The 26348-nt window shown below is 38.0% G+C and overlaps 1 pseudogene; it reads left to right on the plus strand.

The window, feature by feature from the left end:
• Window positions 1-20964: 20964 nt before the first annotated feature.
• On the plus strand, window positions 20965-21825 carry LOC123946448 (annotated as a pseudogene).
• The last annotated feature ends 4523 nt before the right edge of the window (window positions 21826-26348 follow it).

The raw sequence follows: 26348 nt of genomic DNA on the forward strand, positions 1-26348 counted from the left end.
CATGAATCAACAAGGAAATACAAATCAAAACCACACTGAGATATTACCTTATACCAGTTAGAATTGCTGAAGTCAAAATGACAAAAAAACCACATGCTGATAAGATGTGGAGAAAAAAGACCCCACATGAATTGTTGGTGAGAATGTAAATTGTTACACCTACTGTAGGAAACATTATGAAGTTTCCTCAGAAAATTAAGAATTTAAAGAATTTAGGTCAAAAGTACTTTTTCCCTAATGATTTTATTATTGGGTATTTACCAGTGCCCCCAAAACCCACTAATTTCAATAATATACACACCTCTGTGTTTATTGCAACATTGTTTACAAGAGCCAGGATATGAGACAACTTAAGTGTCTGTCAATAGATGAATAGACAGGGAAGAGGTGATTTTATATATATATATATAAAATATAATTATATACAATTGTGTATATAATATATACAATTGTGTGTATGTATATACATGTATATAAAATAAGGTGATATACATATATTGTGTATATATTCTGTATATATGTATGTGTATACATACATGTGTATGTGTATATATACACATATGCATATATGTATGTATATATATATATAATGTAATAATACACAGCCATAAAAAAGGGTGAGATTCTGCATTTGAAATAACATGGATGGTTGTGGAAGGTATTATCATAAGTGAAATAGCTCAGACTGAGAAAGACAAACACCATATGATTCTCCTCATAGTGGCTACTTTAAAAAAAAATGAATAAACAGGACACCTGGATGGCTCAGTCAGTTAAGTGTCTGCCTTCAGCTCAGATCATAATCTGAAGAACCTAGGATGGAGGCCCACATGGGACTCCCTGTTGAGTGGGAAGTTTGCTTCTCCTTCTCCCCTGCCCCTGCTCTTGCTCTCTCTCACTCTCTCTCTCTCTCAAATAAATAAATAAAATATTTTAAATAGACAAACAAACAAACAACAAGAAGCAGAACCACACATGTAAATATGGAGAACAAACTGATGGTTGTCAGAGGAGAGGTGGGTGGGGGGTTGGGTAAAATGGGTGAAGGGGAGAGGGAGATGTTATGAAATAAGTAAGCATGGGAGTAAAACACGCAATAGAAGGAATGCAATCAATGATATTGTAATACCAGTGTAAGGGGACAGATGTTAGCTAGACTTGTGATGAACATAGCATAATGTATAAACTTGTCAAATCACTAAGTGTGTACCTGAAACTAACGTAACAGTGTAAGTCAACTATACTCATGCTTCTTAAAAAAAATTAATAACAAAAAAGAAAGAATAGGTAAGTTTGTTGAGCACAGAGCAGACATTTTCAAGGGAATAATGAGATCCAGAACTGGTCCCATGGATTGTGGATATAGTAAGAAGGTTGGGACTGAGAGTTGACAAGATAAAGGAGGCTTTTAGATCTGGCAGAGGATCTAATCTTGAATGGCTTTTGGAAGAAAGTAGGCAAAGCCTAATAGTAAAGTCTGAAAATGTTTTTTGGGTTTGGTTTTTTGGGTGTTTTTTTTTTTTTATTTCTTTACTGTTTCAGAATAACAGTATTCATTGTATTTGCACCACATCCAGTGCTCCATGCAGTACGTGCCTTCCCTAATACCCACCACCTTGTTCCCCCAACCTCTGACCCCTCGCCCCTTCAAGACCCTCAGATTGCTTTTCAGAGTCCATAGTCTCTCATGGTTCACCTCCCTTTCCAATTTCCCTCAACTCTCCTCTCCATCTCCCGATGTCCTCCATGTTATTTGTTATGCTCCACAAATAAGTGAAACCATTTTGTGGTTGACTTATTCAACCACATTGACTTATTTCACTCAGCATAATCTCTTCCAGTCCCTTCCATGTTGCTACAGAAGTTGGGTATTCTTCCTTTCTGATAGAGGCATAATACTCCATAGTGCATATGGACCACATCTTCCTTATCCATTCGTCCGTTGAAAGGCATTTGGTTCTTTCACAGTTTGGCGACCGTGGCCATTGCTGCTATAAACATTGGGGTACAGATGGCCATTCTTTTCACTACATCTGTATCTGGTAAATATCCAGTAGTGCAATTGCAGGGTCATAGGGAAGCTCTATTTTTAATTTCTTAAGGAATCTCCACACTATTCTCCAAAGTGGCTGCACTAACTTGCATTCCCACCAACAGTGTAAGAGGGTTCCCCTTTCTCCACATCCTCTCCAACACACGTTGTTTCCTGTCTTGCTAATTTTGGCCATTCTAACTGGTATAAGGTGGTATCTCAATGTGGTTTTAATTTGAATCTCCCTGATGGCTAGTGATGATGAACATTTTTTCATGTGTCTGATAGCCATTTGTATGTCTTCATTGGAGAAGTGTCTGTTCCTAACTTCTGCCCATTTTTTGATATGATTATCTGTTTTGTGTGTGTTGAGTTTGAGGAGTTCTTTGTAAATCCTGGATATCAACCTTTTGTCTGTACTGTCATTTGCAAATATCTTCTCCCATTCAGTGGGTTGCCTTTTTATTTTGTTGACTGTTTCCTTTGCTGTGCAGAAGCTTTTGGGGGTTTTTTTTAACAATGAACTTGGTAATTGAGACATTTTCATTTCAAAGCCCTACTTTAACTTTAAACTTAGTAACAAAAATACACAACAAGAATAAATAAATAAAATAATATGCTTATTCATTCTACTTTTCACAGGTGGAGGTGTATCAATTAATAAAGTCTGGCTACTACTTTTGGAGAAGGGTCCACTACTGTGTACCTCAGCTATTTATTTAACCAGTCTCAAAGGAATTGAGAATAAACTATCTCCTGAGTGTAGACTGAGGAAAAATAAGTACAGACAAAGGGAAACTAGTCTGATTGTGTTGCTGGTAAGTACACTTTTGCTTTTATATCACTGCATTGCTGGCTTTCTAGGAAGATGCGTGTCATGGCATCACTATACTTCTTGAGTTTATCTCTTTTTGCAACTTTTCCTTTCTTCACTCTGGTCTCTCAGGGATTTATACAAGGACCAGAGAAGGTAAGATTGTTTAGTATTTGGATAGTATTCAGTCAATCTTCATCTTATCAAGGGAGCTGTGAAATATTTTACCTTCCAGTCATAGGGTTTTACCCCCTGGAAATCTCTTAAAGAACTCACAGGCTTACAATAGTACTTCTTGGAGTTCAGTTCAGAACGATGTTTATGGTAATATGGAAAGATGAAAGTGATAAAAATAAATTCCTTTGATTAGAGCAGAGGCTATAGAAAGCTTGTGTGCAATCAAGCCTGCATTTTCTCAGTGTGAGAGGCTTTACATGACAGAGGCAAGGGTAAACTCATGACAGAAACCTCCTGAAGTAGATTATGAGTGCACTGCCTCTCACATTTTAAGTAAATTAAGAAAATCTGGGGTTATATTTATGATTTGAATCATTAGACATAACAAAAAGTAAGTATGTTCCATACCTGTCAGTGAATGTGCTTACCTCCCATTCCAGAGGTTATTTTATTGAAATAAATTGCAGGGATCTCCAAGTTATCACATTAGTATATTTATAATTACTAATTTTATGATTTAATATTTCAGTCATTTTTCAAATATGAAAGCAATCTCTGTCTTTTGATCTGACAGTTTTGCTGGTGTCTTATAACATAAGTGTGTTTATTCCTAAAGAAAGAAATGTTGATTGTCAGGAAAAATTAAAAGAAAAAAAGAGGCACAATATAAGCTTGACACTTATCCCCTACAGGAAGAAAATAATACAGCAAATATTATTGAGAACTTATAGCATAGATAAAATATTGGCTTCTAAGAATAAAAACAGAACATGATGGATAAAAGTCATATAAGATTACATTTTTTTTATGGGCAGAAGACATGAACAGACACTTGTCCAATGAAGACATACAAATGGCTATCAGACACATGAAAAAATGTTCATCATCACTAGCCATCAGGGAGATTCAAATTAAAACCACATTGAGATTACCACCTTACACCAGTTAGAATGGCCAAAATTAGCAAGACAGGAAACAACGTGTGTTGGAGAGGATGTGAAGAAAGGGGAACCCTCTTACACTGTTGGTGAGAATGCAAGTGGTACAGCCACTTTGGAGAACAGTGTGGAGATTCCTTAAGAAATTAAAAATAGAGCTTCCCTATGACCCTGCAATTGCACTCCTGGGTATTTACCACAAAGATAAAGATGTAGTGAAAAGAATGGCCATCTGTACCCCAATGTTTATACCAGCAATGGCCACGGTCACCAAACTGTGAAAGAACCAAGATGCCCTTCTTGGCAAGACATCGGACAAATGGATAAGGACGATGTGGTCCATATACACTATGGAGTATTATGCGTCTATCAGAAAGGAAGAATACCCAACCTCTGTAGCAACATGGACAGGACTGGAAGAGATTATGCTGAGTGAAATAAGTCAAGCAGATAGAGTCAAATATCATATTGTTTCACTTATTTGTGGAGCATAACAAATAACATGGAGGACATGGGGAGATGGAGAGGAGAAGGGAGTTGATGGAAATTGGAAGGGGAGATGAACCTTGAGAGACCATGGACTCTGAAAAACAATTTGAGGGTTTTGAAGGGGTGGGGGGGTGGGAGGTTGGGGGAGCCAGGTGGTGGAGGGCACATGTTGCATGGAGCACTGGGTGTGGTGCATAAACAATGAATTCTGTTACACTGTAAAGAAATTTTTTTTTAAAAAGTGGTTACATTTTTTTTAATCATAAAAAGATTTTATGGTTTTCTGCATTGAAAATTTCTCCAAAACCAAATTCACTGAATTTACTAAAAAAGAAACTTAGTTATTTTGGTTAACTGTTTTTTTTTTAATTGAAACAAAATTAGCTTCATTTTTTAATAATTTTTTTAATTTTCTTTTTATGTTCAGTTAGCCAACATATAGATTACCTTTTTTTAAGGATTTTATTTATTTATTTGACAGAGAGACAGAGCACAAGAAGAGGGAGCTGTAGGCAGAGGGAGAAATAGGTTCCTAACTGAGCAGGGAGTCTGATGCCAGACTATATCCTCGGACCCTGTGAGCATGGCCTGAGCCGAAGGCAGATGTATAACTGACTGAGCCACCCATGTGCCCTATACTGATTACATTTTAATAATTTATAGATTCTATAAAGTAAATTTTACAGAGAATTTTATTAATTCTTCTTATTTACTCTTCTGGAAAGAAGACAACGAGATATTTTGTGATCAAAAAATTCCCTTACAAACTCCTCTTGTCCTCAAATTTGGAGAGTAACAAAACAAAGTGAACATAGTTTAAAATGAAAAAAAAAAGGAAATCAATTGTTAATTTAAATAAAGAACATGAAGATGATATGAATGGATCACTATGTTGTAAAAACTATGTTATTTATATGGCTTCTTCCATGTATTAAATGATATTTCTGGCTTCTTTTTTCTCTCACACAAATAAAGAATTTTACTCTCATTTACAACCAAGGCAATTCTAGGCTCATATATCTAAGACAGGAAATACACTTATTTCTTCTGGTCACTTTTAAAAAGTATATATGTTAAGAATAACAAAAATCATGTTCTTATTAAGCTCAGGAATTATAACAGAGACATCAGAAGATGAAATCAGATGAAGTTTGTAAGTGGAATCAAAGTTAAAACTCAGAATTAGGTAATTCAGTCCTAAGAACACACAGTCTTGGAAACTGAAAAACAATGCTTCAATATCTAAATTACAGATGTGATAACGAGTATTGCAAGAATGATTTTCCTTTGCCTCTGGAGACATATCTAGAAAAATGTTACTGTAGCCAATTTCAGGGAGATTACTGCCTGTGCCCTTTTTTAGGATTTTTATACTTTCAGGCCTCACATTTAGATCTTTAATCCATTTCGAGTTTAGTTTTGTGGATGGTGTAAGAGAGTGGTGTATTTTCATTCTTCTGCATGTAGCTGACCAGTTTACACCACCATTTGTTGGAGAGACTCTCTTTCTTCCCATTGGATGTTCTTTCCTCCTTTATGGAATGAAGACACTCTTAACTGTAGAGAACAAACTGATGATTACCAGAGGGGAGATGGGAGGGGGAAAGGGAGAAATAGGGGATGGGGATTAAGAAGGAGTACATGGGTCCTCATGAGCACTGGGTGTTGTATGCAATTGTTGAATCACTATATTGTACAAGTGAATTGAATATAACAGTGTGTGTTACCAACACTGGAATTAAAATAAAATAAAAATTAAGAAATAAAAATTAAGAAATATGTTAATATATAGACAATTTGCTTACAGGTACAGGTGTTATGTAAAGTCACTCATGGGGGACTTTTAATATAGACCTATGAATATGGTTTTCCTTTTCAAAAGAGGATGTGTAAAATATATGTGCTTTAACAGACTGAGTGGATATTGCAAAACTGCACACAGGGAAAAAAGTTCCATTGCTTCATTTCACTGAAGCTACTAATACAAACATTAAAATCTTTAAATCTTCAATTCCTTCACTATTCACATACTCTTCCTTTTTGTCTTGTTTCCCAACAGTAGATTTTGCTTAAAAAAAAAAAATAAAAGGCAGCATGAGAAACCATACAATGATTACAGAGTTCATTCTCTTGGGCACTCAGATGACCCACAGCTTCAGATTGTAATCTTTATCTTTTTTTTTTTTCTTCTCCAAATTTTTATTCCAATTCTGGTCAGTTAACATTCAGTATAATATTAGTTTCAGATGTACAGTATTTTGATTTACATTGCCATACAACAACCAGTGCTCATCACAAATGCCCTCCTTAATCCCCATCACCTATTTAATCCATCCCCCTCCCCGCATTCCCTCTAGTAACTATCCATTTGTTCTCTATAATTAAGAGACTGTCTCTTGGCTTGCCTCTTTCTTTCCCTATGTTCATTTGTTTTGTTTCTTAAATTCCACATATGAATGAAATAATCTGGTATTCCTCTTTCTCTGACTCATATATATATCTTAGCATAATACTTTCTAGCTCCATCTATGTTGTTGAAAATGGCAAGATTTCATTCTTTTTTTTATTTAATTTAATTAATTTATTTTTTTCAGTGTAACAGTATTCATTGTTTTTGCACAACACCCAGTGCTCCATGCAATACGTGCCCTCCCTATTACCCACCACCTGTTCCCCCAACCTCCCACCCTCGCCCCTTCAAAACCCTCAGGTTGTTTTTCAGAGTCCATAGTCTCTTATGGTTAGCCTCCCCTTCCAATTTTTTTTTATAAACATATAATGTATTTTTATCCCCAGGGGTACAGGTCTGTGAATCGCCAGGTTTACACACGTCACAGCACTCACGATAGCACATACCCTCCCCAATGTCCATAACCACCTCCCCCTCTCCCAACCCAACCTGACCCAGCAACCCCCAGTTTCTTTTGTGAGATTAAGAGTCACTTATGGTTTGTCTCCCTCCCAATCCCATCTTGTTTCATTTATTCTTCTCCTATCCCCCTAACCCCCCATGTTGCATCTCCATGTCCTCATCTCAGGGAGATCATATGATAGTTGTCTTTCTCCGATTGACTTATTTCACTAAAAATGATACCCTCTAATTCCATCCACATCGTCGCAAATGGCAAGATTTCATTTCTTTTGATGGCTGCATAGTATTCCATTGTGTATATATACCACCTCTTCTTTATCCATTCATCTGTTGATGGACATCTAGGTTCTTTCCATAGTTTGCCTATTGTAGACATTGTTGCTATACACATTTGGGTACAAGTGCCCCTTCGGATCACTATGTTTGTATCTTTAGGGTAAATACCCGTAGTGCAATTGCTGGGTCATAGGGTAGTTCTATTTTCAACATTTTGAGGAACCTCCATGCTGTTTTCCAGAGTGGTTGCACCAGCTTGCATTCCCACCAACAGTGGAGGAGGGTTGCCCTTTCTCCGCATCCTCGCCAGCATCTATCCTTTCCTGACTTGTTAATTTTAGCCATTCTGACTGGTGTGAGGTGATATCTCATTGTGGTTTTGATTTGTATTTCCCTGATGCCGAGTGATGTGGAGCACTTTTTCATATGTCTGTTGGCCATCTGGATATCTTCTTTGCAGAAATGTCTGTTCATGTCCTCTGCCCATTTCTTGATTGGATTGTTTGTTCTTTGGGTGTTGAGTTTGCTAAGTTCCTTATAGATTTTTGGATACTAGCCCTTTATCTGATATGTCGTTTGCAAATATCTTCTCCCATTCTGTCAGTTGTCTTTTGGTTTTGTTAACTGTTTCCTTTGTTGTGCAAAAGCTTTTGATCTTGATGAAATCCCAATAGTTCATTTTTGCCCTTGCTTCCCTTGCTTTGCTGATGTTCCTAGGAAGATGTTGCTGCGGCTGAGGTCGAAGAGGTTGCTGCCTGCATTCTCCTCAAGGATTTTGATGGATTCCTTTCTCACATTGAGGTCCTTCATCCATTTTGAGTCTATTTTCATGTGTGGTGTAAGGAAATGGTCCAATTTCATTTTTCTGCATGTGGCTGTCCAATTTTCCCAGCACCATTTATTGAAGAGGCTGTCTTTTTTCCATTGGACATTCTTTCCTGCTTTGTCGAACATTAGTTGACCATAGAGTTGAGGGTCCATTTCTGGGCTCTCTATTCTGTTCCATTGATCTATGTGTCTGTTTTTGTGCCAGTAAGATGCTGTCTTGATGATGACAGCTTTGTCATAGAGCTTGAGGTCCGGAATTGTGATGCCACCAACGTTGGCTTTCTTTTTTCAATATTGCTTTGGCTATTCGAGGTCTTTTCTGGTTCCATATAAATTTGAGGATTATTTCTTCCATTGCTTGGAAAAAATGGATGGTATTTTGATAGGGATTGCATTAAATGTGTAGCTTGCTTTAGGTAGCATAGACATTTTCACAATATTTATTCTTCCAATCCAGGAGCATGGAACATTTTTCCATTTCTTTGTGTCTTCCTCAATTTCTTTCATGAGTACTTAATAGTTTTCTGCATATGGATTCATAACCTCTTTGGTTAGGTTAATTCCTAGGTATCTTATACTTTTGGGTGCAATTGTAAATGGGATGGACTCCTTAATTTCTCTTTCTTCTGTCTTGTTGTTGGTGTACAGAAATGCAACTGATTTCTGTGCATTGATTTTATATCCTGACACTTTACTGAATTCCTGTACAAGTTCTAGCAGTTTTGGAGTGGAGTCTTTTGGGTTTTCCACATATAGTATCATATCATCTGCGAAGAGTGATAGTTTGACTTCTTCTTTAACAATTTGGATGCCTTTAATTTCTTTTTGTTGTCTGATTGCTGAGGCTAGGACTTCTAGTACTATGTTGAATAGCAGTGGTGATAATGGACATCCCTGCCGTGTTCCTGACCTTAGCAGAAAAGCTTTCAGTTTTTCTCCATTGAGAATGATATTTGCGGAGAGTTTTTCATAGATGGCTTTGATAATATTGAGGTATGTGCCCTCTATCCCTACACTTTGAAGAGTTTTGATCAGACAGGGATGCGGTACTTTGTCAAAAGATTTTTCAGCATCTATGGAGAGTATCATATGGTTCTTGTTCTTTCTTTTATTAATGTGTTCTATCACATTGATTGATTTGTGGATGTTGAACAAACCCTGCAGCCCTGGAATAAATTCCACTTGGTCGTGGTGAATAATCCTTTTAATGTACTGTTGAATCCTTTTGGCTAGTATTTTGGCGAGAATTTTTGCGTCTGTGTTCATCAAGGATATTGGTCTGTAGTTCTCTTTTTTGGTGGGATCCTTGTCTGGTTTTGGGATCAAGGTGATGCTGGCCTCATAAAATGAGATTGGAAGTTTTCCTTCCATTTCTATTTTTTGGAACAGTTTCAGGAGAATAGGAATGAGTTCTTCTTTAAATGTTTGGTAGAATTCCCCTGGGAAGCCGTCTGGCCCTGGGCTTTTGTTTGTTTGGAGATTTTTGATGACTGTTTCAATCTCCTTACTGGTTATGGGCCTGTTCAGGTTTTCTATTTCTTCCTGGTTCAGTTGTGGTAGTTTATATGTCTCTAGGAATGCATCCATTTCTTCCAGATTGTCAAATTTGTTGGCGTAGAGTTGCTCATAGTATGTTCTTATAATTATCTGTATTTCTTTGGTGTTAATTTTGATCTCTCCTCTTTCATTCATGATTTTATTTATTTGGGTCCTTTCTCTTTTCTTTTTGATGAGTCTGGCCAGGGGTTTATCAATCTTATTGATTCTTTCAAAGAACCAGCTCCTAGTTTCATTGATTTTTTTCTTTTTTTTTTTTTTTTTTTTGGTCTCTATTTCATTGATTTCTGCTCTGATCTTTATGATTTCTCTTCTCCTGCTGGGTTTAGGGTTTCTTTCTTCTTCTTTCTCCAGCTCCTTTACATGTAGGGTTAGGTTGTGTACTTGAGACCTTTCTTGTTTCTTGAGAAAGGCTTGTACCGCTATATATTTTCCTCTCAGGACTGCCTTTGCTGTGTCGCACAGATTTTGAATCATTGTGTTTTCATTATAATTTGTTTCCATGAATTTTTTCAATTCTTCTTTAATTTCCTGGTTGACCCATTCATTCTTTAGCAGGATGCTGTTTAGTCTCCATGTATTTGGGTTCTTTCCAGCTTTCCTCTTGTGATTGAGTTCTACTTCAGAGGATTGTGGCCTGAAAATATGCAGGGAATGATCCTAATCTTTTGATACCGGTTGAGACCTGATTTGTGACCCAGGATGTGATCTATTCTGGAGAAGGTTCCATGTGCACTAGAGAAGAATGTGTATTCTGTTGCTTTGGGATGAAATGTTCTGAGTATATCTGTGATGTTCATCTGGTCCAGTGTGTCATTGAAGGCCTTTATTTCCTTGTTGATCTTTTCCTTGGATGATCTGTCCATTTCAGTAAGGGGAGTGTTCAAGTCCCCTACTATTACTGTATTATTATTGATGTGTTTCTTTGATTTTGTTATTAATTGGTTTATATAATTGGCTGCTCCCACGTTAGGGGCATAGATATTAAAATTGTTAGATCTTCTTGCTGGACAGACACTTTGAGTAGGATATAGTGTCCTTCCTCATCTCTTATTATAGTCTTTGGTTTAAAATCTAATTGATCTGATATAAGGATTGCCACCCCAGCTTTCTTCTGATGCCCATTAGCATGGTAAATTATTTTCCAACCCCTCACTTTAAATCTGGAGGTGTTTCGCGTCTAAAATGAGTTTCTTGTAGGCAACATACTGATGGGTTTTGCTTTTTTATCCATTCTGATACCCTGTGTCTTTTGATTGAGGCATTTAGCCCATTAACATTCAGGGTAACTATTGAGAGATATGAATTTAGTGCCATTATTAGCCTGTAAGGTGACTGTTACTGTATATTGTCTCTGTACCTTTCTGATCTATTACTTTTAGGCTCTCTCTTTGCTTAGAGGACCCCTTTCAATATTGCCTGTAGAGTTGGTTTGGTGTCTGCAAATTCTTTCAGTTTTTGTTTGTCCTGGAAGCTTTTTATCTCTCCTCCTATTTCCAATGATAGCCTAGCTGGATAGAGTATTCTTGGCTGCATGATTTTCTCGTTTAGTGCTCTGAATATATCATGCCAGTTCTTTCTGGCCTGCCAGGTCTCTGTGGATAAGTCTACTGCCAATCTAATAGTTTTACCGTTGTATGTTACAGACTTCTTTTCCCGGGCTGCTTTCAGGATTTTCTCTTTGTCACTAAGACTTGTAAATTTTACTATTAGGTGATGGGGTGTGGACCTGTTCTTGTTGAATTTGAGGGGGGTTCTCTGCATCTCCTGGAATTTGATGCTTGTTCCCTTTGCCATATTATGGAAATTCTCTCCAATAATTCTCTCCAATAGACCTTCTGCTCCCCTCTCTCTTTCTTCTTCTTCTGGAATCCCAATTATTCTAATGTTGTTTCGTCTTATGGTGTCACATACCTTTCAAATTCTCCCCCTGTGGTCCAGTAGCTTCTTGTCCCTCTTTTCCTTGGCTTCTTTATTCTCTGTCATTTGGTCTTCTATATCACTAATTCTTTCTTCTGCTTCATTTATCCTAGCAGTGAGAGCCTCCATTTTTTATTGCACCTCATTAATAGCTTTTTTGATTTCTATTTGGTTAGATTTTAGTTCTTTAATTTCTCCAGAAAGGGCTTTTATATCTCCAGAGAGGTTTCTCTAATATCTTCCATGCCTTTTTCGAGCCCGGCTAGAACGTTCAGAATCGTCATTCTCAACTCTTGATCTGACATATTACCAATGTCTGTGTTGATTAGGTCCCTAGCCTTTGGTAGTGCCTCTTGTTTTTTTGTTTGTGGTGATTTTTTCTACCTTGTCATTTTGTCCAGATAAGAGGATATGAAGGATCAAATACAATACTAAAAGGGTGGCAAAGACCCCAGAAAAATGTGCTGTAACCAAATCAGAAGAGACCCCAAATTGTGGGGGGGAGAAAGGGGATAAAAAGAGGTTCAGAAAAAAAAAAGAAAAAAATTTAAAAAATAAAACAAATAAAGAAAAAATATAAAAAAGAAAGAAAAAATATATATATTTAGATAAACTAGTCAAAGAATGTTAAAAAAGCAAAGGGAAAAAGTTTTAAAAACTTTAGCAGAAGAAGAAAAAAGAAAAAAAATTGAATTAACTGCAAGACTAAAGAATCATGGGGAGAAAGCCATGAGTTCCGTGTTTTGCTTTCTCCTCCTCTTGAATTCCGTTGCTGTCTTAGGAATTGAACCTACTTTCCTTGATAGATGAACTTCATCCTGGCTGGATATTTTGTTGATCTTCTGGGGGAGGGGCCTGTTGTAGTGACTCTCAAGTGTCTTTGCCCGAGGCGGGATTGCACCGCTCTTACGGGGGCCGATCTAAGTAATCCGCTCAGGTTCCCTTTGGGATCTTCTGTTCCCTGAATGCTTTCTGTAGAGTTCCGGAGGACGGGAATGAAAATGGCGGCCTCCTAGTCCCCGGCCCGGAGGAGCCGAGAGCCCGGCCACCCACTCCTCAGTGCGCCCCCAGAGGACGGCACCCAATCACTCCCGGATCCCCAGCCTATAACCGCGATCGGAGCTCCCCCAGACTGCGACCAGTTCAAGGTAACCAAGAGCTGAGAGCTGAGTCCTCAGTTCTGTCTCTTTAGCCAACTTCTCTGTTCTAATACTTGCGAGCTCTGTGACACTCCAACACCCCCAATCCTTCTGTGACCCTGCGGGACCTGGGGCCTGCCTGGGCTTCACCCTGGTTTAGCCTCTGGAGCAGTGTCCCTCAGTGGAACAGACTTTTAAAAGTCCTGATTTTGAGGGGGAGTCAAGATGGCGGGGAAATAGGAGGAGGCACCATTTCAACCTGTACCCTAAAGGGAGCTGATTACCTACCAAAGAACTCCGAACAACCATGAAATCAGCCTGAGATCAGAATTATACTCGTGTGGATCTCTACAGGAGCAGAAGACACCAGTAGCAAGTAAAGCTGACTGGGAGCGTCAGACTGATATCGGAAGATAAGCAAAAGGGGGAGGGAGCTACCAGAGCTGACGGATTGGAAAGTAATACCCCAATACGAGAGTGCCCTGCGTCTGGGGACCAGCATTAACTTGGAGTCTGGTTGAAAGCACTCAAAAAACAAAGAGCAAAGGATCGCGGGGGGTAATAGTGGGAACCTAAGTCCCCGGACCCAGGACAGCCTCCGCTGGTGCTGAGCCAGAGAGAGTGTGGCAGAGAAATCAGGTCTCCGTCCCTGAGCCGCCAGTGCGCCTGAACGCCAGCGTGCCCGAGAACGAGTGGGGTCTGGCTCCCGTGAGGGGCTGGGAGCCTGGCCAAATGGCAATCCTGAAACACACACGTCCCACACCCTCCCTTGGGATAGGTGCTCATAGGTGCTAGTCTGGAGCTCTGGCATCCAGAAAAACCAGACATTCCCAGCCCAGGACAGCGGGAAAATCTCAGTGTGCGATCTCTGCTCCGAACCTCTCTGGTGGTCTGGAGCTGCCCAGACAGCCACTGCTGCCCTGGTTTTGGGTATAAGGAGCAGCTCCTGCACCCCCAGGGACAGTGACTCAGAACAGACTCTGCCAGCAGTTCTTGCAAAACATTCTGAGGCTTCTCTCTGAGAGGGAGGTCGGGGTGCAGTTTGCTCTCCTCTAAACCTCCAAAAACCATCAGAAGCTGTCAAGGCGAGAAAGCAGATGAAAGAACATAAAAACCCCCAGAGAACAAAAGCCTGAAAAAAACACTTTCCTCAGAGCCCACCCCCGTGAAGGGAGCAGGAGGACCTATCTCAGGGAACATCATTGTCTGAAAACCCATGTGGCAGGCCCCTCCCCCAGAAAACCAACCAGGAAGGAAGAAAAAAAAAAAAGACTACAAGAGAACAACCACCACTACTTCATAAATACAACTTTTATTTTTAACTCTTCACCAATATTCTGATTCTTTTTTTATACGTACAGATAATTTTTTAACCTATTTAACACCACACTGAGATGTCCAGTACATCAAATTCTATAATAACCTTCTAACCTGAACTTTTTGATACATACACCCATGGTTCTTTTGCTTTTCTACTTTTTTAATTCTTTTTTAATTTTAACATAGTTTAGTCCAGTTTATTCTTTTTTAATTTTTATTTTCTGCTATACACATAGAGTTAAACTTCAAGGTAATCCCCTTTCCCCAATCAATGCTACCCCTATAGGCAAACCAGTTTCAAATCACCCTGTAACTTAGGAAAGTTGAGTCCCTTAACAAAAACATCAAGATAAATTCAGGAAGAATCAAAATAATCTTCTTCACCCACACTGAGAATTTATAACCACTCTCCCAATTTTTCCTTCTGTCAATGTTTCTGTGAATTTGTGTTTGTCCTGATAATATATAAATCTTATACTTGGGTTTCTTTCTGATGAGGTTCTTCCCTTTTTTTTTTTGCTTATATAAATTGTTTTTTCTCTTGTCATATACTTTTATCAGTCTTTTTGTTTGTCTCTTTTTGTTTGTATACTTCACAAATCTTACCTTGTGGCCCATTTGGGCTGAGTCTTCTCTTTTATCTTCCCATTGTTTCCTATCTCTCTCTCTTTTTTTTTTTTATCCTTTTCCCTTTTTTTTTCTTTCTTCTTCTCTATTTCTTTTTCTATCCTTTTTTCTCTCATTTGGGTGGGGAATCCTGATTGCACAGAAGCGTTCCAGGGTGCAGATGGACTGCACCACAATCGATAAGTCCAGCTGCATCTGTTCAATCATTTCTTACCAAAATGACTAGGATGAGGAATACCCAACAGAAGAAAAATACAGAGGATGGGCCTTCTGCAACAGACCTAATGGCTATCGACATAGACAATATATCAGAAAAGGAATTCAGACTAACAACTATCCAGGCAATAGCTAGGTTGGAGAAAGCCATAGATGACCAAACAGAATTGATTAGGGCAGAACTGAAAGCCACCAGGGATGATGTTCAAAATGCTCTCAATGAGTTCCAATCTAATCTAAATTCTCTAAAAGCTAGGGTAACTGAGACAGAAGAGAGAATTAGTGATCTGGAGGACAAACAGATAGAGAGAAAGGATCAGGAGGAAGCCTGGAACAAACAGCTCAGAAGCCACGAAAACAGAATCAGGGAAATAAATGATGCCATGAAACGTTCCAACATCAGAATTATTGGAATCCATGAAGGGGAGGAAAAAGAAAGAAGTCTAGAAGATATAGTGGAAGAAGTTGTCTATGAAAATTTTGCCAATTGCACGAATGGAAACAACGTTCATGTACTAGAGGCAGAGAGATTTCCTCCCAAGATTTTAGATTCTTGAAAGTCCTCACGACACCTTATAGTTAGAATGAGGAATTATGTTTCACGACAGACCCTCTTAAAAGCAGCTAGGACAAGAAGCTCCTTACATACAGAGGAAAGCCCATTAGAATAACGTCAGACCTTTCCACAGAGACCTGGAAAGCCAGAAAGGGCTGGCAAAATATATTCAGAGTACTAAATGAGAAGAACATGCAACCAAGAATACTCTATCCAGCAAGACTGACATTTAAAATGGAAGGAGAGATAAAGAGATTCCAAGACCAGCAAGGCTTAAAAGACTATGCAACCACCAAGCCGACACTGTAGGAAATATTAAGGGGGGTCGTATAAAAGAGAAAAAATCCTAAGAATATCATTGAACAGAAATATAGAAACAATCTACAGACAGAAAGACTTCAAAGGCAACACGATGTCAATAAAAACCTATCTCTCAATAATCACTCTCAATGTGAATGGCCTAAATGCGCCCATAAAATGACACAGGGTTGCAGACCGGATAAAACGACAGGACCCATCCATATGTCGTCTACAAGAGACCCATTTTGAACCTAAGGATACACCCAGACTGAAAGTGAAGGGATGGAGAAGCATCTTTCATGCCAATGGGCCTCAAAAGAAGGCCGGGGTAGCAATTCTCATATCAGATAAATTAGAGTTTAACCTAAAGACTGTAGTCAGAGATACAGAAGGACACTACATAATTCTTAAAGGGACTATCCGCCAAGATGATCTAACAATTGTGAATATCTAAGCCCTCAATATGGGAGCACCCAATTACATAAGAAAACTATTAATCAAGATAAAGAGTCATATTGATATGAATACAATAATAGTAGGAGATCTTAATACGCCTCTCTCAGAAATAGACAGATCATCCAAGCAGAAAATTAATAAAGAAATAAGAGCATTGAATGAAACATTAGACCAGATGGACCTCATAGACATATACAGAACATTCCACCCTAAAAAAACAGAATACTCATTCTTCTCAAGTGCACATGGAACCTTCTCCAGAATCGACCACGTACTGGGTCACAAAGCAGGACTCAACCGATACCAAAAGACTGACATTATTCCCTGCATATTCTCAGATCACAATTCTTTGAAACTGGAACTCAATCACAAGGAATAGTTCAGAAGGAACTGAAACACCTGGAAGCTAAAGACCACCTTGCTTAAGAATGCTTGGATCAACCAGGAGATCAAAGATGAACATTGGGGAGGGCAGGCGAACCATAAGAGACTATGGACTCTGAAAAACAACCTGAGGGTTTTGAAGGGTCAGGGGTGGGAGGTTGGGGGAACAGGTGGTGGGTAATAGGGAGGGCACGTTTTGCATGGAGCACTGGGTGTTGTGCAAAAACAATGAATACTGTTACGCTGAAAAAAATAAATAAAATGGAAAAAAAAAAGCCTCTGTCTTCAGCTCAGGTCATGATCCCAGGGTCCTTGGATCGAGCCCCACATCAGGCTCTCTGCTCAGCATGGATCCTGATTCCCCCGCTCTCTGCATACTTGTGATCTCTGTCTGTCAAATAAATAAATAAAATCTTTAAAAAAAAAAAAATTCATGGAAACCAATGAGAATGAAGACACTTCGGTCCAAAACCTATGGGATACAAGAAAGGCGATTCTAAGGGGAAAATACAAAGCCATCCAAGCCTCCCTCAAAAAAATTGAAAAATCCAGCTGTCTCTACACCTTAAAGAACTGGAGAATCAACAACAAATCAAACCAACTCCACATGCAAGAAGGGAAATAATCAAGATTACAGCAGAGATCAATGAGGTAGAAACAAGAGATACACTAGAACGTATCAATGAAACTAGAAGCTGTTTTTTTGAAAGAATCAATAAGATCGATAAACCATTGGCCACACTAATCCAAAAGAAAAGAGAGAAAGCCCAAATTAATAAAATTATGAATGAAAAGGGAGAGATCACAACGAACACCAAGGAAATAGAAACAATCATCAGAAATTATTACCAACAGTTATATGCCAATAAGCTAAGCAACCTAGATGAAATGGATGCATTCCTGGAAAAGTACAAACTCCCAAAATTGAACCAGGAAGAAATTGACAACCTGAATAGACCGATATCTAGTAACGAGATTGAAGCAGTGATCAAAAACCTCCCAAAAAACAAGAGCCCAGGACCTGACGGATTCCCTGGGGAATTCTACCAAACTTTCAAAGAAGAAATAACACCAATTCTCCTGAAGCTGTTCCAAAAAATTGAAGCAGAAGGAAAACTTTCAGACTCTTTTTATGAAGCCAGCATTACCCTGATCCCCAAACCAGGCAAAGACCCTACCAAAAAGGAGAATTTCAGACCAATATCACTGATGAACATGGATGCAAAGATTCTCAACAAGATCCGAGCAAACAGGATCCAGCAGCACATTAAAAACTTATCCACCATGACCAGGTTGGATTCATCCCTGGGTTGCAAGGTTGGTTCAACATTCACAAATCAATCAATGTGATAGAATAAATCAATAAGAGAAGAGAGAAGAACCACATGGGCCTCTCAATTGATGCAGAAAAAGCATTTGACAAAATCCAGCATCCGTTCCTGATGAAAATGCTTCAAAGTATAGGGATGGAGTGAACATTCCTGAACTTCATAAAATCTATCTATGAAAGACCCACAGCAAATATCATCCTCAATGGGAAAAAGCTTGCAGCCTTCCTGTTGAGATCAGGAACACGACAAGGATGCCCACTCTCACCACTCTTGTTCAACATAGTATTAGAAGTTCTAGCAACGGCAATCAGACAACAAAGAGAAATAAAAGGTATCCAAATTGGCAAGGAAGAAGTCAAACTCTCTCTCTTCGCAGATGACATGATTCTTTATATGGAAAACCCCAAAGACTCCACCCCCAAACTACTAGAACTCATACAGCAATTCAGTAATGTGGCAGGATACAAAGTCAATGTACAGAAATCAGTGACTTTCTTATACACTAACAATGAAAATACAGAAAGGGAAATTAGAGAATCGATTCCATTTACAAGAACAATAAGATACTGGGCATAAACCTAACCAAAGAGGTAAAGGACCTATACTCGAGGAACTACAGAACACTCATGAAAGAAATTGAAGAAGACACAAAAAGATGGAAGACTGTTCCATGCTCTTGGATTGGAAGAATAAACATTGTTAAAATGTCTATACTGCCTAAAGCAATCTGTACTTTTAATGCCATTCCGATCAAAATTCCACCAGTATTTTTCAGAGATCTGGAGCAAATAATCCTAAAACTTGTATGAAATCAGAAGAGACCCCGAATTGCTCAGGAAATGTTAAAAAACAAAAACAAAACTGGCGGCATCACGTTACCCAATTTCAAGCTTTACTACAAAGCTGTGATCACCAAGACAGCGTGGTACTGGCATAAAAACAGACACATAGACCAGTGGAATAGAGTGGAGAGCCCAGATATGGACCCTCAACTCTATGGTGAAATAATCTTTGACAAAACAGGAAAAAATATTCAATGGAAAAAAGACAGTCTCTTCAATAAATGGTGCTGGGAAAACTGGACAGCGATATGTAGAAGAATGAAACTCGACCATTCTCTTACACCGTAAACAAAGATAAACTCGAAATGGATAAAAGACCTTAACGTGAGACAGGAATCCATCAGAATCCTAGAGGAGAACATAGGCAGTAACCTCTTCGATATCAGCCACAGCAACTTCTTTCAAGATATGTCTCCAAAGGCCAAGGAAACAAAAGCAAAAATGAACTTTGGGACTTCCTCAAGATCAAAAGCTTCTGCACAGCAAAGGAAACAGTCAACAAAACAAAAAGGCAACCCACGGAATGGGAGAAGATATTTGCAAATGACAGTACAGACAAAAGGTTGATATCCAGGATCTATAAAGAACTCCTCAAGCTCAACACACACAAAATACATAATCATATCAAAACATGGTCAGAAGTTAGGAACAGACACTTCTCCAATGAAGACATACAAATGGCTATCAGATACATGAAAAAATGTTCATCATCACTAGCCATCAGGGAGATTCAAATTAAAACCACGTTGAGATACCACCTGACACCAGTTAGAATGGCCAAAATTAGCAAGACAGGAAACAACGTGTGTTGGAGAGGATGTGGAGAAACGGGAACCCTCTTACACTGTTGGTGGGAATGCAAGTTAGTGCAGCCACTTTGGAGAACAGTGTGGAGATTCCTCAAGAAATTAAGAATAGAGCTTCCCTATGACCCTGCAATTGCCCTGCTGGGTATTTACCCCAAAGATACAGATGTAGTGAAAAGAAGGGCCATCTGTACCCCAATGTTTATAGCAGCAATGGTCACGGTCACCAAACTGTGGAAAGAATCAAGATGCCCTTCAATGGATGAATGGATAAGGAACATGTGGTCCATATACACAATGGAGTATTATGCCTCCATCAGAAAGGACGAATACCCAACTTTTGTAGCAACATGGACGGGACTGGAAGAGATTATGCTGAGCGAAATAAGTCAAGCAGAGAGAGTCAAGTATCATATGGTCTCACTTATTTGTGGAGCATAGCAAATAACATGGAGGACATGGGGAGATGGAGAGGAGAGGGAGTTGAGGGAAACTGGAAGGGGAGATGAACCATGAGAGACTATGGACTCTGAAAAATAACCAGAGGGTTTTGAAGGGGCGGGGGGGGGGGGTGGGAGGTTGAGGAACCAGGTGGTGGGTAATAGGGAGGGCACGTACTGCATGGAGCACTGGGTGTGATGCCAAAACAATGAACACTGTTATGCTGTAGATAAACAAATAAAAAAAAAGTAAAGAAAAAGAAAAAAATAAAATAAAAGATAACCCTGATACAGCCCTGGGCACAGTGCCTAATAAGTAAAAAAAAAAAAAAAAAAATGAGAGAGAGAGAGAAGCAGAAAAAAAAAAAAAAGTCCTGATTTTGTGCTCCGTTGCTCTGCTTCTTGCCGGGAGCAGGCCCCTCCCCCGCGGTCTATCTTCCCGTCGTTTTAGATTCACTTCTCCGCCAGTCCTACCTTTCAGGAAATGGTTGATTTTCTGTTTTTAGAATTGCTGTTCTTCTCTTCCATCTGCCGGTGGATTTGTAGGTGTTTGCAATGTTTAGATAAGCTATTGAGCTGATCTCCTGCTACCTGATGTAGTCTCAGCCGCTACTTCTCCGCTATCTTGACTCCTCCCCCCAATCTTTATCTTTTTATTTATGGCTTATGTATTAAGTGTCACTGGAAACCTAACCACCATCATCCTCACCTTGATAGACTGTCATCTCAAGTCTCCTATATATTACTTCCTGCAGAATTTCTCTTTCTTAGAAATCACATTCACCAGTGTCTCTATCCCCAGATTTTTGGGGCAATCATTACGAATATCAAGGCCATTTCCTATAACAATTGTTTAGCTCAACTATTTTTTCTTCATCTTCATGGGTGTTTCTTAATTTTTTCTTCTCACTGCCATCTCTTTTGATCGTTAGGTTGCCATCTGCAAGCCTCTTCATAACACCACCATCATGAGCAAAAAAATCTGCACCCTGCTTGTCTTTGGGTCCTGGATAGGAGGATTTCTTACCATTTCCCCACCACTCATGCTCATCCTCCAGCTAGATTTCTGTGCTTCCAATGTAATTGATCATTTCTCTTGTGACTATTTCCCCATCTTACAACTCTCCTGCTCAGATACATGGCTTTTGAAGATGACTGACTTTTACTCTGCTTTTGTCACTCTGCTCTTGACTTAGGCATTAGTGATTCTCTCCTACCTGTGCATCCTTAGCGCCATCTTGGGACTCCCATCTGCTAGTCAGAGGAAAAAGGCTTTCTCCACGTGCTCCTATCACTTGATTGTCATATCCATCTCTTATGGGAGCTGTATATTCATGTATGTCAAGCCTTCAGCAAGAGAAAGATCATCACTGACCAAAGGAGTAGCTATTCTCAATACCTCAATTGCCCCCATGTTGAACACTTTTACTTATACCCTGAGGAATCAGCAAGTAAAACAAGCTTTCAAAAACTTGCATAAAGTACTCTTTTCTAGAAACAAATGAAAGTATGTATTAACATGAATAGATGTCATTGTGAAGATCCAAGAAAGGACAAAAAAAATTTCAACTTCTATAGTATCCTCCAATATCCATCTCACAGATACTTGTAAGGCAAAGCACTTTAATTTTTCTTTTAAACCAAAGTAACTACGTTATGTCTTTCTTTCAAACCCTCTATAGGTTCCGTTTCTTTATTGAATTACAATTCTATACAGAAAGGCAATGGCTATAAAACATACCTAATTTTGCTGATTGTTATGACTAACGCAAATATTATATATGGTAATAGCTAAAGGAGGAACAGTTTAATCAACTTACTCTAAAATATTATTTTGTTACTGATATTGCGGTTTCTTTCTTAAAGTTATAAAAAAACGAAATATATTATCTGCAACAACCATATTTTTTTACATAATATCTGCAGTGTTTGTCCAATTCCTCCCTTCATGTATGGGCTTGAGCGTTTACTGCTTATAAGTTATTTGAAGGTCATATATCTTCTATTTTGTAGTTATGCTTAAGGTATATGTTATGTCTTATTTTATACACTCTCCTTGTTCATCTGTATTATATTTAAAAATATGAGATAAATGAGTATTTACGCAGTCACCATTACACTCATGCCACTTGGAAGTCTAATAGGAATTTCACAAATAATAATCTCTCTTTTGTAGAGAGCATTTATTCTAAGCCATATACTCAACTAGGTATGTCCTCAATCATACTGTATTTAGTTTTCAAAGCTATATGGCAAATTAGAGTGATTATCTCTTTTTCACAAATATGTAAATTGAGAGGTTGAGTTTTTCGCCCAAGGTCTTGAGCTATAACAGCCGGTATAATAACCTGATTTGAAAATGAAACAAAATAAAATGACTAAAAACTTATGCTTGTTCTATTTTACATTTTCCAAACTCTTATGGACCTGCATATATTGCTTAGCTTTTACTAAAGACAGGCACAATTTAATTGGTGTTTTACACTCAGATCATATCATTTGGGGATGATTATATGATCATGGTCTGGTCAAGGAAGGTGCAAATATACACTGGAACATTAATCAATCAAAACAAGAACCTCCTCAACTGACCCTGCTAGTGAACAACAGAGTGAGAAGGGAGAAAAGTATAAAGCACTAGCAGTATTAGAGGAGCAAAAATTCTTCTTGGAAGGCAGATTAAAGTTAATAGAGGTGGGGTGCCTGGGTGGCTCAGTGCGTTAAGCCTCTGCCTTTGGCTCAGGTCATGATCCCAGGGTCTGAGGATTGAACCCCGCATCTGGCTCTCTGTTCGGCAGGGAGCCTGCTTCCCCCCGCCCCCCGCCTGGGGCTCTGCCTACTTGTGATCTCTGTCTATTGAATAAATAAAATATTTTTAAAAACATTTAATAGAGGCAATGAATGACTTAGTACAATGTGGTAGATTAGCAGTTTTTTAAAATGTCATGGTGTAAAGGCACTTTTGGTGGAGTTCTGAAGTATGAATTGAGATACTTTTTTTGTAATCTCTGTCTGAAAAATAACTTCTTTCACTATGTTTCTCAAGAGAACAAATCACATTTAGAATGGTTGTTTGTTCATTGTTATTTTTTCTGTCTCATTGGACACTGTCCCCCAAGCTTCTTTGTCAAATCTCAATTCTAATGTGTATTATGTTTTATATTCCTTAGTGTTTTGTGTGCAGTCCTGTTCTGGCAATTTTGATTCACTGAATTATTCCCTGTGAGCCATCGGCAGAGAGAACAGATAAAACATTATGTAACTCATGCTACATAAGATCTGTGTAGAAACCACATCAGAAAGTTTTAAAATACTTTCTCATATTTTTTCTCTGTCATACATTTGCTCCTGTCTCACTCTCTATACTCAAGAAATAACAGGAAATTTAGGACAAAAACATTAACAATAGAAAACAAACACGTACACTAAGAGGAAATGTGTTCAGGAATGCTGGTTTCCCTGGACTGCAACAATGGCAACTGCTAGTATTTTTTATGTTCTGGCCATTCTGCATGTTAGTGAGTCTGTATGAAAATTAGAGGTAAGTCGGACATGTAGAAGGCAATGGAATCTCCCAAACTATGTCTTTGCTTCATTACTTATCAGCTCAACTTTAAGTCAGATTAAATAGGATATTTTGGAATTTCATTTTCAACTGGATTTACTTTTAAAAATGTAAAGGGATTTAGTATATTTTGCCTTATTATATAATTTATTCATTCTCAAATAAAAGGAAGAAATTATCATCTCTGTGTCTGTGTTTCTAATTGAATATAGGTTATGTAGTACTTTCTTTAAGAGAACAGACTTTAATTTTAGGTAGTCTCTGATATATTGAACACTTGTTAGCTACACAAATATATCTAAGGTACAAAACCACAGTACCCTAGTGCTTCGTTTGGGAACAAAGATAAAGTTCAATCAGGGTGTCATAAAAGTTAGTGAGATAGAATATAAAAGTCCTTAATATTTCATTTGAATAAATAATGCTTTTGTACAATCACAGTTACTATGAATATTCTGCCCAAAGTTGGAAAACAATTCCAACTAAAAGAAGATAAATAAACCAGCTCTTAAAGCATATTTAGTGCCACATGGTTTATACAGCACTTTCATTTACATTATTTCAATTAATTCCCAAAATGCCCTTGAAATTTTACATCCATGGTAAACCAAGAAAACAGATGCTTAGGGAAATTAAATACTATCTAAAGTCACAAATCCATTAAATAGCCCATTTGAATTTTTAGCCCATGTTTCTCTAACTGCAAAGCCCATAAACTTTCTGTAATAGAAATTTACCTTAGAGTGTCATAAGTAAGAAATTAATAGGATTTTTATACCTTGATCTTGGTATGTTTATGTATTTTCCTTTTTTATTTGATTATTGATGACTAAATAAAGAATGGAACAGTGATATTTTCAAAATGAAACTTGAAGGTACTTTGTGGCCATCTTATTTAACAAATACGAAGTATTACTGCTCACTTTCATTTTGAATAGCTCAAATTATATGCCTCTGGGGTTCTTAGAAGGGGTTCTTGATTTTAACCAAATGAGTGGAAAATAATTTAAGTTGAACCTAAATCATGTTCTTCCAGGGAAAATATGGATCCATGTTCAGAAATAAAAAGATGGGCTAACTGCTTAGCGATATCCTTCATACTCTGCATGAGTACATCCTTGGGGTGGCTTCAGGCTTGAGGAATCATATGCACCTTGTTAAACACTGAGGTTTTTTTCTCCCTAAAGCCTGCTGAAACAATGAATGAATAAATGAATGAATGAATGAATGAATGAATAACATCCATGTTGGTAATGTTGATAAAGAGTAGGTGAAGATGGTAAATGAATATAGTCCACTGATTTTCATTAATTTTTTTACATAAATAGTATAGTATGCTTCCCCCAGGTCTGTGATATTGGATCATCTCTTGCTAGAGTTGTATTAAGCCTATATTCACTGATCCTAGAAAACTGGCTTTTAAGTACTCCTTTACAGTAATGCTAACAAAAACGTTTCTATATATATTAATACCTTCTTTCACGGCTCTTCATACATTCCCTCAAATGTTTCATCAGTAGCCAAAATGTGTAATTCAGTCAAGTTATTCTTTTTCAGAAAGTGTTAGAATTGGTAGGAAAGTTAAAAAAATAAAGAATATGCAAAAACAACTTGAAATAAGCTTAAAAATGCAGTGCATTGACACATTGTTACCTATGGAAGAGTAATAATATGCCTTTTTAAAACAGTATCTCCAAAGACAGTAAATTTAGTGCAGAAATTTCAATTTGGGGATTGAATTGAAATTCAATTCAAATGAAACCATATATTGCCTACTTGATGAGAATGCATATTGAGGCTCCCAGGTGTTATGAGAAGCTAGTGCTTCCTAGGAAAAGCAAACCCTGATGAAGGAAAAGTATTGTTACTGAGTAGGAGTAAAGTTAATTAAAAGAACAAATTCTAAAGAAATTTAATGAAACCTATTTTGAAACAAGGTTTAATGAAGTTTTTTTTAATTATATGTCAAAAAATTGGGGCTTCTACATATCCTTTCTTATAAATTTACTCCAAATGGGGGAAAACATCTTGTAAAACAAAGACACAACCTATGTAATATGCAGCCAGGAATTGGGCATACAATAGAGAACTTCACCTGATAGGTGTTTGTGATGCAAGACCAAACTCAAAATGAATGAGTGAATTAAGTAGAAAGTGTTTATTTTAAGCCCTCTGTGACTTCCAGGCACTGGACTGTGTTGCAAAGGCTTTGAAGGTCAGACTCTTCCTAACTTTCAGACATGCACAGCATAGTGGAGGAGTCCACAGGAGATTTCATAACAGATGTTTGTGGGTTGGGAAGAATCAGTCTAAGATTCATAAAATCTCCCCTGTAGATGAAAGCACATAGGTTTTTTGCCAAATTCTGTCTCCAAACATGGACCTCTGCTAATCCTCTTGAGTATCTTCCTTGTGTTTTCTACTAGAGGTCTGGCAGGAGAACAACAAATAAGGAACTGGAGA

This window comes from Meles meles, chromosome 7 (genome assembly GCF_922984935.1).
Source record: "Meles meles chromosome 7, mMelMel3.1 paternal haplotype, whole genome shotgun sequence".
NCBI lineage: Eukaryota > Metazoa > Chordata > Mammalia > Carnivora > Mustelidae > Meles > Meles meles.